The sequence below is a fragment of the Bombina bombina genome, chromosome 6 (assembly GCF_027579735.1).
Source record: "Bombina bombina isolate aBomBom1 chromosome 6, aBomBom1.pri, whole genome shotgun sequence".
Classification (NCBI taxonomy): domain Eukaryota; kingdom Metazoa; phylum Chordata; class Amphibia; order Anura; family Bombinatoridae; genus Bombina; species Bombina bombina.
In genome coordinates, this window is record NC_069504.1 from 260,829,327 (window position 1) to 260,840,234 (window position 10,908).

Consider the following 10,908-nt stretch of genomic DNA (forward strand, 5'->3'; position numbering starts at 1 on the left):
AAGGCATTAGAAAACTAGAAGGTTGAATCAATGACCCCATGTGTTAAATTGACAGTGAATCAAGTAATACAATATTTGTATTCAAATCCTTAGTTTGATTTCTATATTTTACAAATGGAATTAGATTAAATATATTTTTATATTTATGTTGCTTTCCTGATTTTATCATAATCCTAGGTAGTCTCACATGTTATTTTATTATAATTTGAAGTGTGCCTCTTATGTTAAAGGGACAGTTTATTCAGAATCAAACCTTCATTAATTACATAGGGAATGCAATTGTGACATAATGTTAAGTTCACTTGTAACGTCAAATTTTGTTTGATCTCTTGTTATTCTTTGTTGAAAGCTAAAACAAATTCTGATCATATGCTATTATCAATATCCTGGAAATGGAAATATTATTTCAATGCATTTTGCACTTTTCAACAGCTAGAGGGCGTAAGTTAAGGTGTGCCATTCAGATAACATTGTGACCTCGCCCATGGATTCACAAGGGAGAGGGCACTGATTGGCTAAATGCAAGCCTGTACAAAAGAAATAATTAAGGGGTCAGTCTGCAATGGCTTAGATACAAGCTAATCACAGAGTTAAAAAGTATTTCATAATAAATGTTATTTTATAAATAAAACTGTATTTAGAAATAAATGGATCATGTATGTTTTCAAGAAATAATTTATGTTGTTGACTGTCCCCTGAGTCATTTAACGTATTCTTGCATTGATATCAATTGTCAGACATTTATCTGTCATTATTTAACTTTAGATTCATGGTATAGATCCTTTTATTTTTAATCTTGAAACTCATGATACTGTATTTTTTAAAATTTATACTAATTAATGTTTACATTTGACCAACATGTCTAAAGTAATGCCTCTGTAACAGCAAACTCATGTTTACGTCTCTGCGCAATAATTTTATCGATGAGCATTGGGCAATAATTAAAAGCATAATTGCGTATCCGTGATTATGAATTTATTTGGATCTAGTAGTGTGATGAGTATATTTTCGCATTTGTTTAAATATATTAACAATTGTGTGTATTACGATATTCGAATATAATATTTGTAAATATTTAATGATGCTAAATAATATTTGCAAGTTATGTAGTTATCGATATTCAATGGATAAAATGGCGGAGGATAGGGAGTTCACGGATGCGCACTTCCGTTTTATCTCTGTAAAGCATAATCGTGATTGCGCAATAAATATCATTATTCCTATATGATATTTGACAAATCTAAATTCATATGTATACCATCCTAGTTAACGTCTGTTGTGAATTCGAGATATGTTGAAAATATGACTGTATACACATTGCTTAAATATATACTCAAATATTAAAATATTATATGAAGTCTGATCTTTAGCTTGTTCAGACTCTGTCCCACTTTCCCCCAAGTCACCGATTGGAGGTGCACTGGCGTCCGGATCAGGAGTTTCATGGGCATCAGCTGGGGGCTGGGAGGGTGTAGAGGACTTTGGGGCTGCAAATGCACGGGGGAATTGGAGTCTGAGGAACACACATAAAGTCTCCTCATGATCTCTGGGGACAAGTTTCCATGGGGGTGGGCCCGGATCCTCACCTCTCTGATGGGCATGAGTCCACTCCTTCATGAGGTGGACTTTATTCCGCAGACGCAACCTCATATCCCTGAATCTCCTGCACATTTGCAATGCTGTCCTATGGAAGTCTGCCACCCCCTTAACAGAGATGGTGACAGACGCCCAGATGGCTTTTTTTACTGGCCTAGTCGTCTACCTCCTCTGAGCCCCATAAAGCTGCGGATAAAACTCCTTGACCACATACACCAGTGCAGCACTTTCCTCTCTGGTGAATCTCGGAATGGACATCTTGCCAAACAGGCTTTAGAGAACTGACAAAAATGGCTACGTGTAATGGACTTTTTATATGGGGAAGTAAACATGAGATACACCATGGGACATGGTATCCGTACATCTGATTGGATAAAGTAATGTAATTTTGTTAGCATGTCTGTGAGGCCATACTGACTCAAGTCATGTTTGTGTGATGAACTCTGATTGGCCGTTACCTAATGTTTAATGGATTTAGATCTTTGTAACTTCCATACACATACCTCCTAGGGGTGCTATCACTACATTTGGCATTTAGACTTTTCTTTAAAATTTATTAGAATGGAATGCATATGTGATGCATATATATTATATACGGCATCCGTTAAATATTAAGCAATTTTGTTTACATTTGATAGTTGAAATATATTTTATTTAATATTCAGAAAGTAAATATTTTCCAGTCACATTAGGAAATGTTTATTGAAACATTTCAAAATTTAATATTGATCAATAGATGTGTAACATTGTTCAATGTATTTTTAACTCTGTTGATAATTTCTTAGAATCCAGAATGTTAATATTGTATGTATTCCTTTGTTCTTAAATAAATATTGTGACTCATTGTCAAGTATTGACAGTGCATCTTTTTTTAATTTATTTACAATCCCAACAATGCACATCGATTGTGTGCTAAGTGACAGTGTGTGAAATTATATTTGACTTTTCAAAAATGTGAATCTCGTGTTGAAAGATATGTATACCATGCTATATTTCACTAATGGTGAAATGCCTATAGACGTTACTTTGATAAATTAAAGGGACATAATTTGTTTTTAAAAACATTTTATTGTCATTATTTAAAAAAATAATCAAATAGAGCATGTATTTCTATTAAATATTCACATATACTTAATTTGTAAATTTCATTCTCATGGTGTATTTATTTTTAAAGAGCAGATATGCAATACTGTGAAGTATCTGAAGACATCTGGCTAACCATTGCAACTATGCATTGTTTGCCACCCACAAATAAGCAGATAGCTCCCAGTAATGTTTTGCTGCTTATGAGCCAATGTAGATCGGTTTTTCAATTTAGAATACCAAGAGAATGAACCAAATGTGATTATCGAAGGTAAATGTTTGATTTCTTAAAATTTGCTCTGTCGGAATCATGGAAAAATAACTTAGGGTTGCATGTTCCTTTCACTACAAATTAAATAGCCATCACAAGCTATTAACAACAACAACTAAATAGTTAACATATTTACTTTTAGAATATTGCTCTTATCATTGATGAATGCATGTAATACACACTATTCTAATAGTAAATATGCATAGGTAATGGTTTAAGAAAATAAGGTTTGTAAACAATTAAATATGCACCAGCAGGTAAAATAGCTGTTTGTAAACAATTAAATATGTACCAGCAGGTAAAATAGCTGTTTGTAAACAATTAAATATGTACCAGCAGGTAAAATAGCTGTTTGTAAACAATTAAATATGTACCAGCAGGTAAAATAGCTGTTTGTAAACAATTAAATATGTACCAGCAGGTAAAATAGCTGTTTGTAAACAATTAAATATGCACCAGCAGGTAAAATAGCTATTTGTAAACAATTAAATATGCACCAGCAGGTAAAATAGCTGTTTGTAAACAATTAAATATGTACCAGCAGGTAAAATAGCTGTTTGTAAACAATTAAATATGTACCAGCAGGTAAAATAGCTGTTTGTAAACAATTAAATATGCACCAGCAGGTAAAATAGCTGTTTGTAAACAATTAAATATGTACCAGCAGGTAAAATAGCTGTTTGTAAACAATTAAATATGCACCAGCAGGTAAAATAGCTGTTTGTAAACAATTAAATATGTACCAGCAGGTAAAATAGCTGTTTGTAAACAATTAAATATGCACCAGCAGGTAAAATAGCTATTTGTAAACAATTAAATATGCACCAGCAGGTAAAATAGCTGTTTGTAAACAATTAAATATGCACCAGCAGGTAAAATAGCTGTTTGTAAACAATTAAATATGTACCAGCAGGTAAAATAGCTGTTTGTAAACAACTAAATATGTACCAGCAGGTAAAATAGCTGTTTGTAAACAATTAAATATGCACCAGCAGGTAAAATAGCTGTTTGTAAACAACTAAATATGTACCAGCAGGTAAAATAGCTGTTTGTAAACAATTAAATATGTACCAGCAGGTAAAATGGTTCATTGGGAACACATGAAAGGGGGAAAATGTCCCTTTAAAGTGTATTTTTCTGTAACTGTTACAGCAATCCTACTGTTCACCGTCCAATGAGGATGCACCTTATATGGCTTTGCTCTTGTCAGTAAAATGTGTGTCTTGGCACACACTCTACTGTCTTTTAGTTTTGTTTACACTTGTTGGCAAATATTTTTTGTTAGGTAGCCTGGAGGCAAGAAGTGATGAAATACCCAGCATAATTAATCACTTCACTACACATTGTATTTGATGTTTGAGTTTTGCTTACAATCTGCAGATACAAATAATGTTTGAGAGAAACAATACTGTAGATATTATACTATTTTTTCTATGCCAGTTTAAAAAAATGTTAGTACAGAGCACATACAAAAAGGAATTTTTTTAACTATTGTTGCCACAAATGAAATTGTGTGAAAATTATTTGCAAGCACATGGAATATAATTATAACGTTTAAATGATTGGCCTCTGGTTTATCTGTATTTGTTTAGAATAGTTGAGAATATAAATATCTTTTTTAATTTATTTTTTTTATTTAAAAAAAAAAATTCTTATAAAGACAAGAGCAACACTAGTGTACATTTTTCTTAAAGGGACAGTCAACACCAAAATTGTTATTGTTTAAAAAAAAAAAATAGAGAACACCTTTACTACCCATTCCCCAGCTTTGCAAAACCAACATTGTTATATTAATATACTTTATAACATTTAAACCTCTAAATATCTGCCTGTTTCTAATCCACTACAGACAGCCTCTTATCACATGCTTTTTTATTTGCTTTTCAAAACAGGAGACTGCTGGTTCATGTGGGCCATATAGATAACATTGTGCTCACACCCGTGAAGTTGTGCACAACACAGCACTAATTGGGGCCTGTTATCAAGCCGTCAACCTCAAATACGCTGGAATTCCGCAGCGTATTTGTGGCGAGGCTGATTCGCCTTAGTTATCAAAGGCTTGATAACTAAGGCTGATTCGCCTTAGTTATCAAAGGCTTCAGCCAATCAGATTCAAGTTCAATCCGATTGGCTGATCCAATCAGCCAATCAGATTGAGCTCGCATTCTATTGGCTGATCGGAACAGCTAATAGAATGCAAGCTCAATCTGATTGGCTGATTGTATCAGCCAATCGGATTGAACTTGAATCTGATTGGCTGATTTCATCAGCCAATCAGATTTTTCCTACCTTAATTCCGATTGGCTGATAGAATCCTATCAGCCAATCGGAATTGAAGGGATGCCATCTTGGATGACGTCCCTTAAAGGAGCCTTCATTCGTCGGTAGTTCGTCAGGAAAGAAGGATGTTCCGCGTTGGCGGGATGAAGAGTCAAGACCCGGCTTCGAAGATGACCTCGCCCGGATAGAAGACTTCTTCAGCGCCTCTTGGAAGATGACCTCGCCCGGATGGAAGATTTCTTCAGCGCCGCTTGGAGGATCACTTCATCGGATGGAAGATTTCTTCAGCGCCCCTTGGAGGATAACTTCTGCCGGTCCGGATGTCCTCTTCAGTTCCATCGGTGGCTCGGCTGAGTGAAGACAACTAAAGGTAGGATGATCTTCAGGGGATTAGTGTTAAGTTATTTTAAGGGGGGTTTGGGTTAGATTAGGGGTATGTGGGTGATGGGTTTTAATGTTGGGGGGGGTTGTATTTTTCTTTTACAGGCAAAAGAGCTGAACTTTGGGGCATGCCCCCACAAAAGGCCCTTTTAAGGGCTGGTAAGGTAAAAGAGCTTTGAACTTTTTTAATGTAGAATAGGGTAGGGCATTTTTTTATTTTGGGGGGGTTTGTTATTTTATTAGGGGGCTTAGATTAGGTGTAAGTAGCTTAAAATTGTTGTAATATGTTTTTAAATGTTTGTAACTTATTTTTTTTATTTTTTGTAACTTAGTTTTTTTTAATTTTTGTACTTTAGTTAGTTTATGTAATTGTATTTAATTGTAGTTATTTGTAGGTAGTTTATTTAATTAATTTAATGATAGTGTAGTGTTAGGTTTAATTGTAACTTAGGTTAGGATTTATTTTACAGGTAATTTTGTATTTCTTTTAGCTAGGTAGTTATTAAATAGTTAATAACTATTTAATAACTATTCTAACTAGCTAAAATAAATACAAAGTTACCTGTAAAATAAATATAAATCCTAAAATAGCTACAATGTAATTATGAATTACATCGTAGCTATCTTAGGGTTTATTTTACAGGTAAGTATTTAGTTTTAAATAGGAATAATTTATTAAAGTATAGTGTAGTGTTAGGTGTAATTGTAACTTAGGTTAGTTTTTTATTTTACAGGTAAATTTCTCTTTATTTTAGCTAGGTAAGCTATTAAATAGTTAATAACTATTTAATAGCTATTGTACCTAGTTAAAATAAATTGAAAGTACCTGTAAAATAAAAATAAATCCTAAGATAGCTACAATATAATTATTATTTATATTGTAGCTATATTAGAGTTTATTTTATAGGTAAGTATTTAGTTTTAAATAGGATTAACTTAGTTAATAATATAAATATTATTTAGATTTATTTAATTAATATTTAAGTTAGGGGGGCGTTAGGGTTAGTGTTAGACTTAGGTTTAGGGGTTAATAATTTTATTACAGTGGCGGCGGTGTAGGGGGGGCAGGATAGGGGTTAATAAATTTAATATAGGTGGCGACGGTGTAGGGGGGGCAGGATAGGGGTTAATAAATTTAATATAGGTTGCGGCGGGTTCAGGGAGCGGCGGTTTAGGGGTTAAACTATTTTTTTATTTGCGGCGAGGTGCGGGATCAGCAGGATAGGGCTTAATAACTTTATTACAGAGGGCGACGGTATAGGGGGGGCAGGATAGGGGTTACTAGGTATAATGTAGGTGGCAGCGGTGTCCGGGAGCGGCGGTTTAGGGGTTAATACATTTATAAGACTTGCAGCGGGGTCTAGGAGCGGCGGTTTAGGGGTTAATACATTTTTAATAGTTGCGGCAGGGTCTAGGAGCGGCGGTTTAGGGGATAGTAACTTTATTTAGTTGCGGGGGGGCTCCGGGGGCGCCGGTATAGGGGGTAGAACAGTGCAGTTTAGTGTGAGTGCTTAGTGACAGGCTAGCAAGAAAGCTGTCAAACAGCTGAAGAGCAGCGAGATCGGATGAGTGATAACTCTCACAGTCCGCTGCTCATCGCCCCGCGGCTTTTTGACAGCTTTTTTTTATAACTTAGGCGTATTTTTTCAGGTCCGCGGCGGCGAAGGTAGGCGAGCTTAGGCGGGCGTATTGGGCCGGCGAAGTCAGAAAAGTTGACGGCTTGATAACTACCCCCCATTGGCTAAAATGCAAGTCAATAGATAATAAATAAAAAGTCATGTGATCAGGGGTAATCACAGAGGTAAAATGTATATTAATATAACCATGTTGGCTGTGCAAAACTGGGGAATGGGTAATAAAGGGATTATTTATCTTTTTAAACAATACAAATTTTGGAGTTGACTGTCCCTTTAAAGAGACATTGAAATGAAAAAAAGTTTAGTTGTTTCAGAGAGGTCATGCAGCATAGATGTCAGATATTGAAAGGGCAAGAGGGGGCTCATGCCCCTCCCTGGAATTTTTACTCTACACCTACAAACAAAGCAATCGCTTGAATCAAATATTATAAAATTAGATATCATTGTTGAAATAAATCAAATATAACAATAATCGTTTTTAGTAAACTACCGCTCCATTTGTAATCTAGCCCAATATTGGAGATGTATACTTCATTTGTCTCTTGAGATTCAGACAGTTTGTATGATTGAGCATGTTTAATGGATGTAGACACTTGTATTTATGTTATCCTATGTGCTATCTGGATATAGACATTTGCTTCATGCTGTGCAGATTTAATGTCATTTGCCTTTTATTGGTACAAATATTTAACCCTTAATAAAAATTTAATTCTAAAAATAAAATACCCCAGAATCAATAAAAAGTCATAGGGGCCTATTTACTATGATGTGAGCGGACATGATCCAATATAGCAGATCATATGCGCCGCACATCGATAAATGCCGACAGCATACGCTGTCACCATTTATCATTGCACCAGCAGTTTTTGTGAACTGCTGGTGCAATGCCGCTCCCTGCAGATTAGTGGCAAATTGGCCGCTAGCAGGGGGTGTCAGATTTCTGTCCGCGGCCTCAGAGTAGGCGGACAAGTTATGGAGCAGCGGTCTTTAGAAACAAGGGGCATCAAGCTCCATACGGAGCTTGATAAATATGCCCCATAATGTTATCTAAATCCTATGAATACTAACAGCATTCTATTTTATGTTTTTTTCTTGCAAAGGATTGTTGATTCACATATCTATTTGAAACATAAACTCTGGGGCCGATTTATTATGGTGCGAATGCAGCAGATTCTGCGCGAGCCTTTAGGCTCGCCTGAAACATAAGTTAAGAAGCAGCGGTCATAAGACCGATGCTCCTTAACTCGTCCACCACCTCGGAGGCGGCGGACAACAATCAGCCAGATCGGATACCCCCTGCTAGCGACCGCGTATGTCCAGGGTGCGGTATTGCACAAGCATTTCACGAGAAATGCTTGTGTAATGATAGATGCCGACTGCGTATGCGGTCAGCATTTATCGATGTTGGGCGGACATGATCCGCTACAGCGGATCATGTCCATCCAACAAATGATAAATCGGCCCATATGGGTTCAGTTAGAGCATGATATGGTATATTCTAGGCTCTTTTTGTTGGTGAATTAATTTACACATAATTAGGGAGTGTATTCGGAACCTGATCATTTGAGAGACATTGAAAGTTTCAAGTAAATATATGAGATTTCTCTCTCAATTGACCTCTTTACCGTCACTCTTAAAGGGACAGTTTACTCAAAAATGTTCTCCCCTTCAATTTGTTCCCAATGATCCACTTTACCTGCTGGAGTGTATTAAATGAAATTGGTTTAAGGACAGATATAAGATAAAGAAGCATGTATATGTACACAATGTGATAAAGTAATGACATCTGATTATACCTACAAGCTCAACCCATTTTATTAGGTTGTAGCTTCAAAACACTAAATCAGCTATTTCTTATACACAAATAAACCTTAAAAAGCAAATTCTCATACATTTTATACTCTGCAGCTGGTAAAAAAGTTTTTGGAAACACATTAAGGGAAAACAATTTTAGAGTATACTGTCCCTATAACTTGTTTAATTGAAAACCCAAAATTTACAATAAGATCAGATGCCCTTTCCTAACTTCCTGAACACTGTAGTTGAGACCTTCAAATCCTGTTTATAATAACAGACTTCACAATGAAAACACAAGTTACTTGAACAAGATTTTATTTATTATTTCTTTATTGAATTTTTTTTTACACAGTACATATAGAATTTGCGGTACATTGACTTGTTTGACAATTACATATATGTAAGTTCTTGCTGATTACATCTTTGGTTCCAAAAAGAAATTGTCTAAAAATGACGGAAATTTCTATTAACCTAAAAAAAAAAAACTAAACTAACTCCGAACTGAAAATTAAGATAAATAAGAAATAATAATATAACAATAGACAATAAAATGAATTATGTCAGCACTTGTGTTAGTGTTATTGGTTTCTATTTTCCAATGAACAATTCCTGTTATTATTGACCTGTAATATTATTGATAACTCCATTACAAACTGTAGCCTAGGCATATGTAATATTAGTACATCTGGCTCCCTTATACGAGTCCCAAAACAGCATCATATCATAGTATATTTGCAATTTGTTATTTTTGAAAAAGAAGTATCTCTCTAGGGTAAGGAGACTTTGTACCCTCTCTCTCCATTCATCTATAGAGGGAGCTGTTCCAGTTTTCCAATGAGAGGCTATTAAAATTTTTGCTGCATTAACCCCTTAACGACCGAGGACGTGCAGGGTACGTCCTCAAAAAAAAGGCAGTTAACGCCTGAGAACGTACCCTGCACGTCCTCGATGTGGAAAGCAGCTGGAAGCGATCCTGCTCGCTTCCAGCTGCTTTCCGGTTATTGCAGTGATGCCTCGATATGGAGGCATCCTGCAATAACCTTGTGAAGCCATCCGATGCAGAGAGAGCCACTCTGTGGCCCTCTCTGCACCGGAGATCGGTGACTTACTCCGTTGGTGGGTGGGAGCAGGACCGGGAGGCGGGTGGCGGCCATCGATGGCCCTGGTTGATGCGGAGGGGGGCGGGATCGTGGGCGGCGATGTCAGGGCGCGCGCACAGACGCGCGCACGTGCACGGGGAGGCGGGGGCGGGAGCGTGCACGGGGAGGGAGCGGGTGGGAACCGCTACACTACAGAAATATTTTTTGTAGAAGTGGGGGAAAAGGGGGATATTATTTAAAATTTAGCAAGATCGGGTAGCAAGATCGGTGTGGTGGGGTGTTAGTCTGTGGGGGGGAAGCTACACTACAGAAAAAAAATAAAATAAAAATAATAAAACCCTTTTTTGTTGCAAACTGGGTACTGGCAGACAGCTGCCAGTACCCAAGATGGCCCCCAATAAGGCAGAGAGGGGGGTTAGAGAGCTGTTTTGGGGGGGATCAGGGAGGTTGGGGCTAAGGGGGGATCCTACATAGCAGCATATGTAAATATGCTCAATTTTTTTAAAAGAATATTCAAAGATGCCTTTTATTTTAGTACTGGCAGACTTTCTGCCAGTACTTAAGATGGCGGGGACAATTGTGGGGTGGGGGAGGGAAGGGAGCTGTTTGGGAGGGATCAGGGGGTGTGATGTGTCAGGTGGGAGGCTGATCTCTACACTAAAACTAAAATTAACCCTGCAAGCTCCCTACAAACTACCTAATTAACCCCTTCACTGCTAGCCATAATACACGTGTGATGTGCAGCAGCATTTAACGGCCTTCT